The sequence below is a fragment of the Triturus cristatus genome, chromosome 8 (genome assembly GCF_964204655.1).
Source record: "Triturus cristatus chromosome 8, aTriCri1.1, whole genome shotgun sequence".
Lineage (NCBI taxonomy): Eukaryota > Metazoa > Chordata > Amphibia > Caudata > Salamandridae > Triturus > Triturus cristatus.
Genome location: NC_140591.1, coordinates 964676897 through 964683377, shown reverse-complemented (window position 1 = coordinate 964683377; position 6481 = coordinate 964676897). Strand labels below are relative to the sequence as shown.

General features: G+C 43.0%; 1 long non-coding RNA gene across 2 annotated transcripts in view; it reads left to right on the top strand.

The window, feature by feature from the left end:
• Positions 1 to 338: 338 nt before the first annotated feature.
• Positions 339 to 6481, top strand: part of LOC146805297 (uncharacterized) — a 29315-nt gene continuing 23172 nt past the window's right edge. For both annotated transcript variants that reach the window (XR_014967446.1, XR_014967447.1), the window contains exons 1-2: positions 339 to 493; positions 3408 to 3700. This is a non-coding gene — a long non-coding RNA (uncharacterized LOC146805297). The remainder of the gene's footprint in view (positions 494 to 3407; positions 3701 to 6481) is intronic.

The following is a 6481-nucleotide window of genomic DNA, read 5'->3' as shown; positions in this document are numbered from 1 at the left end:
AATGCCGTGACTGTAAAGCACTATTTACCAAGGACCACATTTCCGAAGCATTACCGACACCTCCGGCATTTTTCCTAATTTATACTTGTGCCGCCGAACTCTGCCTTGTTGCACGGCCTCACGCAAAAAAAAAAACAAGTAGCTATTTCTAAGCTGAGCCGGTTTCTTTAGCCCCTGTTTGTTAAGAAAAGAGCCGCAGACACGAGAAGAGGTCAGTGGCGTGCAATGTTAAAAAATAATCCCTTAATAATTGTCAGAAGCCCTCGCCCCCTCTTGCAAACTGTGATTAAAGTATTATAGAGAATGACCAATCACGTCACGCGAGTTCCCTATAAAACCTGGACACCGACTCTCCCATCTGTAGCAGGAAGTGTCCAGCCTCCAGATCCCCAGAGAGCAGCAGCACCTGAGATGCAGTCACTTACCATGAAGCTTCTACTCTTCTCCGCACTTCTGGCTGTTGCCCTGGCACGTCCAGGCCTGGGCCCTAATGGTAAGCATGAAGGCATTCTGCATGACGTTCTTGATACAGACCCGAATCCTTCAGCCAGCTCCCCAGTGGATCGACTGGTGGAGAGAAAAAAGCAAGGGAGGAAGAATTTTGTGTTAAGTTAAATTAATGGATGGATGGAAGGAAGGACGGTTGAATGGAGAGATAGACAAGTTGAATAAATGGATGGAAGGTTGCAGTGAATGGATGAAAGGATGGATGGGTGGGTCAATGGATAAGAGTTTTGGCAGGATAGATAGGATGGATGAATAGCAGGAAATATGGTTAATATTCAGAAATAATGAATGGATGTAAAAGATGAACAAATGGATGAGTGAGTGAGTAATGGAGACAATAAGGTGCAGAGGGTGTTATTTAACAATATAACGCTAAAAGTAGACGATGTCTCAAAGAGCAAACGGGAGAGCTTGGCAGGGTTAGGCAGATGAGCGATGGAGCCCAAACAACTGGAGGTGTGTGTGGCAAGGAGAGGGTAGGGGAGGGATATTTTCATTATCTCTTGTTCTGTGTCTGCAGGACGGCTGAGAGCACCCTTCACATGATGGTGTGTTAAGAGGCGTGAGGAAGAGGGCATCTTTGACATGTGAAATTGGAGAATCGACAAACTAATCTTTTACAATTAGTAGTGTGGGGTGGGGCATAAAGGGTTTTTCATAATCAGTTTTGTTCATATAGAGGGGAGGATGCAAAGAACATTTTTTGCGTGGTGCACTTTTAAATGGAAAGATGCAGGGACAATTTTTTAAATCAGTGTTGTGTGTGGCGGGAGGTAGCACAGGGCACTTTTGCAATGAGTGGAATTTGCACTGGGAGTAGTAAGTCAGATGATATTATCTTTTTCAGATGTGTATGGGTGTTTGTGTGCAAGTGAGTGTGCGCATCAAGAAAGGCGGAGCATCTTTGATGTGAGTATGTGAATAGTGGGGAGGTTGGCAAAGGACATCTTTGGAATTAGGGTTGTGTTTGGAGGAAGGGCTAGCAGAAGGCTTCTTGAAATCAATGGTCTATTTAGAGAGAAGCGTAGAAGATTATATATTTACAATAAATGGCATGCAGAGTAGAAAAGTAAGGCATCTTCACAATTAGAGTTGTGTGTGTGTGGAGGGGAGTATTACAGTGGACATATTTACATGTATTTCTTTCTTTGTATCCGTGGATATCAGGAGGGCAGAAGACATCAAGATAATTAGCAGTTGTGTACAAGAGAGGGTGGCAGATGACATTCCCTAATCAGAGGACTGTGTGGAAGAGACAGTGGCAGAGGACATCCCCAGAATCAGAGCTCTGTGTGAAAGAGAGGGTGGCAGAGGACATCTTTGCAATGAGGTTTTTGTGTAAGAGAGGGTGGCAGAGGACATCCACAGAATCAGAACTCTGTGTGGAAGAGAGGGTGGCAGAGGACATCTCCAGAATCTGAGCTCTGTGTGGAAGAGAGGGTGGCAGAGGACATCCACAGAATCAGAGCTCTGTGTGGAAGAGAGGGTGGCAGACGACATCTGCAGAATCAGAGCTCTGTGTGGAAGAGAGGGTGGCAGGCCACATCCACAGAATCAGAGCTTTGTGTGGAAGAGAGAGTGGCAGACGACATCCACAGAATCAGAGCTCTGTGTGGAAGAGAGAGTGGCAGACGACTTCCACAGAATCAGAGCTGTGTGTGGAAGAGAGGATGGCAGACAACATCCACAGAATTGGAGCTCTGTGTGGAAGAGAGAGTGGCAGACGAAATCCACAGAATAAGAGCTCTGTGTGGAAGAGAGGGTGGCAGAGGACATCCACAGAATTAGAGATCTGTGTGGAAGAGAGGGTGGCAGAGGACATCTCCAGAATCAAAGCTCTGTGTGGAAGAGAGGGTGGCAGAGGAGATTCACAGAATCAGAGCTCTGTGTGGAAAAGAGGGTTTGCAGACGACATCCACAGAATCAGAGCTCTGTGTGGAAGAGAGGGAGGCAGTGGTCATCTCCTAAATCAGAGCTCTGTGTGAAAGGGAGGTTGTCAGAGTGCATCTTTGCAATGAGGTTTTAGTGTAAGAGAAGGTGGCAGAGGACATCTCAGAATCAGTGCACTGTGTTGAAAGGAAAGTGGACAAGACATCTTTGTAATCTGAGGTTTGAGTGGATAAGAGGGTGTCAAATGGCCTTTGTAATCAGGTGTTTGTGTGGATGAGGGGGCTGTAGAGGGCATCTTTGTAATCAGAGGCATGTGTGAAAGAGAGGATGGCAGTGGGCATCGTTATCATAGGATTGTGTGTAAAAGAGGGTGACAAGGGGCATATTTGTAATCAGAGGTTGGTGTTAGAGAGAGGGGGCAGAGGACATCTTTAGAATGAGTTGTTCGTGGAAGGGAGGATGGTAGAAGGCTTGTTTACTATCAGTTAAAGTTGCTGACACTTTTTGAAAGCAGTGATTAGCACAGCTATTCTTTAATTCCCTCACTTATAAATCTCTCACCAACTAATTCAGCCATTAGCTTGGTAATGTATTGGTTCTCCGATGCATCAGCTGATGTGGTCAAGATTTAATTGAGTAGTCCATCGTGTGTTATATCCATCAACTCATTCATTACCATTGCTGGTTATCTGAGGTAATAGAAAATAAATAACATTTGCTGTTATCACACTGAAAGGGCATATCACGCATAAGAATAGCTGAAGGATGCTGTGACTCCCAGAGCTTGTTCTTCATCCTGTTCATAATCTTTACAGTGTGTTCCAGCACAAGGATATCATCAGTTCCGTTTGCAAAGTCACATTTTGATGCCCCATTCTCTCTGCATAGTAGCCCACATTTGCCTCAGGAGCAATTTCACGATCCCCTGCTTTTATTACCCTAGGCTGCCACCTATATTTGGCCATCCTAGAACCAATCCTGACTGACTGTATGCATGTGTCTCTATCTAGGACCAAGTAGTAGTGAACGTCGGGGTCCTCTCCAAGGTCTGGCAGTCAACACTTTGCCCCCTCTGCATCCTACTGGTCTGGGCAGTGCAGTCCATCACACTGAGAGAGAGAATCATGACGCTGAGGAAAGAGCACTGAGAAGCCAGGCTCCTCCACCTCCATCTGAGAGACCAGATAATGAGAGAGACCATCCACGTCCAGCAACCAATATACCCGTCAGAAGCACCATTCAGCCCCGTCCTGAACCACCTCGCAATCAAGCTGAAAACCGTCCACGCCACTGAAAACATTGGGTGAGTATCCAACAGATTATCAGTTTAAATAATATTGTAGTCAATGTAGTTTTTTTTATAGAATTTGTGAGAAATGTTTGTACAATGTGGAATTACTTCCTTTCACCCTATGTCAAACTCACTCAATCCTTGCTAATGTCAAATATCAGTAAACAGAATTATTCACAGCAGTATGAATGATTTCTTGTATATGTTTGGATGTATACAAATGTAAAGTAGAGGATGGTCGAATGCATCAAGAGAGGTTGGGGCTTTGCAGATCGATCTGGGAGCATTGATTACAGGAAAGGAAAAGGAAGACCAAGGCACACAGGGAGGAGTGGACTGATCTTTGAGTGGGAGTAGGGGGTGGAGAGTGGTAGGCACTTCGGTGGAGGAAGGTTGGCTCAGCACATGGGATAGGTTTCAGAGTGCGACACATCTCAGATGCACCTGATAACTGGGAAGTTAACAGATGTATCCAAATCAGGTATTTCTTTTCAAAATCATAGTGATATCAATGATAATCATAATAATCCTAACACAATCTTTTGAACTTTACTGACCCCACAAAAACAACAGAATAACTCAAAACAATTTGTAATCTATTAAAGTGCACTACGAATGGAACCGCATTTTCATATCAACAACATGCAACATGTTTGAAGAAGTTTAATACAAACAAGTGCAAACACAATGGCTGCATTGTTGGCCCGGGAAGCAAGCTACCTGGGTTCAGTTCACAGCTTTGGCATTCGACCAACAAACTGAGGGTTTCTAGGAAAATCTCTTTATGTACCCGTGCCTCAAATTATAAATAAGACAAGAAATGTCCAGGATGAGAAAGATGGCAAAGTGGTGACCTAGTTCGACACTAGGCTCTAAGGTTGGGTACCACATGCCACCTGAATCAAGAATCCAACACTCTTAAAGATGTTCTACTTCCATCTGAAGAAAGCAGGTATGCGTCCTTGTTAGATTCATTTGGAGTCTTTTTCTCATCAGTGGGGTTTTTCTGTTCGCTTGCAATTTTTTGGTTCCTGTGAATGCTGCTCACAGTGGAAAGGCATGACTTATTGGTATCCAATTAATCAAGTTCAAAGATCTTACCCTTTCTGATCTTCACTGTGACACCATGATAATGCGCTAATTATTAAGAAAAACACTATGTTTTTACTTGCTACCCATGAGGCTCTAATCACTGTGCCTATATTAGACCTGGAATTAACCCTGAAACCTCCTCAACAAATGGTGAAAAGGTAAATGCAGCTGTGGCCTACAGAGGCAAACCCAAAAGTGTTAGATCTCACAGCCTCAGATGTTATACCAGCAGGCAATGCTTTTAAAATGGTCCAAAAGGAAGGTCAATCCAAGGGACTAATTGAAGGAAGAAATATTATTTGTCCTTCTACCACTATAGCAAAAGCAGAGCTGACGAAAATATAGATTATCTCTGCAGAAAAGGCCACAAAGTTCTCAATATCGTTTGCTAAGAGAGAGTTAATTTTGTCACAAGAACGTTTTGCCAGGTCTAGGGACGAAATATTATCCTGGCAGGCTCTTCCTGCTGGAATAGTGATGTTGCAAACAGCTTCTAAAAAAAAAGGCTCACTCACAATGGACCCTCTCAATTTAGTGGATACAGACCAACACTCTAGAGAAATTTCTCTGGATCCCGCTGTTGACCTAGGAGTATGGTCAAGTACTCAGATATTATTACCCAATGGGCCTCTCACTGATAGCTCACCACAGGATTTTTAATAATAATTCCCCTGGTGGAAATAGATTTTTTGTTTTAGACAATTTGAAATAACAGACTGTAAAACCTCTCCAACACTGGTGATTATTATGGATCCTTTAGCTCTTATACAAGTGACAGTGGAGCAGACCGGATGCAAGGTGGAAACAAGAACCCACGACTAGTGTACATCCGACACATGTTTGAGGAACAAGGGATAAAGAGTGGAGTTATCAAGGAATCATTCGATGTTATGTTATGTGTATTTGTAAAGCGCACTATCACCTGTGAGAGGATCCTGGCTAGATAACATCGTACAGTCTGAAGCAGTTACAGGTATTACTTCGTAGCATTTCAACTTGATGCAAGATCGACACAAGAAAAATAAATTGCTTGAATATAATATCGATTGAATAGAAAGCCAATAATGGAGAGATAATGTAAACCTGTTTGGGGTGATAGAGCAAGCTGATATCAATAAATCGATAAACGCCTACGTAATTAAGCTGCTGTGTGAAAATATTACTAATGTAGACACTAGAATGGATCCTGTGGATCTAGATGCTGAAATTCAATGGGCACACAACAGTTATCCTTGGACTCCAAGAAGTATCCCACTTGTCCGCATAAAATCTTACAAAATTTCTTTTCGAATTTGGTGGTGAGAAAGTCTTGCATATGATCTTCAAGCCTATGCATACAAGGTATTTAAACTGCTGGAGAAGTTCACATTTTTCAGTTCACAGATTAAGAGAACTGGGAGCTACAGCAGTAAATCCTAATATTCAAGGTTATAGAGGCCTTTATACAACACACATCTATGGCCCTCGTTGTGAATGACCCAATGTTGTCTGATCCCTTTAAAAAACCACTAGCACAGGGGTCGATATTCTAGGGTATGTGAATGCTAATACACCCAGTAATTACACAATTCAATAAGGTTTGCATTGCATTTCTTCAGGTCAAACCTTCTGCAATCTAACAGGAGTAAAATGCCGGGCAAATACAGAAACTTGCTTATTTTCCATGAAATAAGCGCCAAAATCTAGATGTTCTTCCACTTT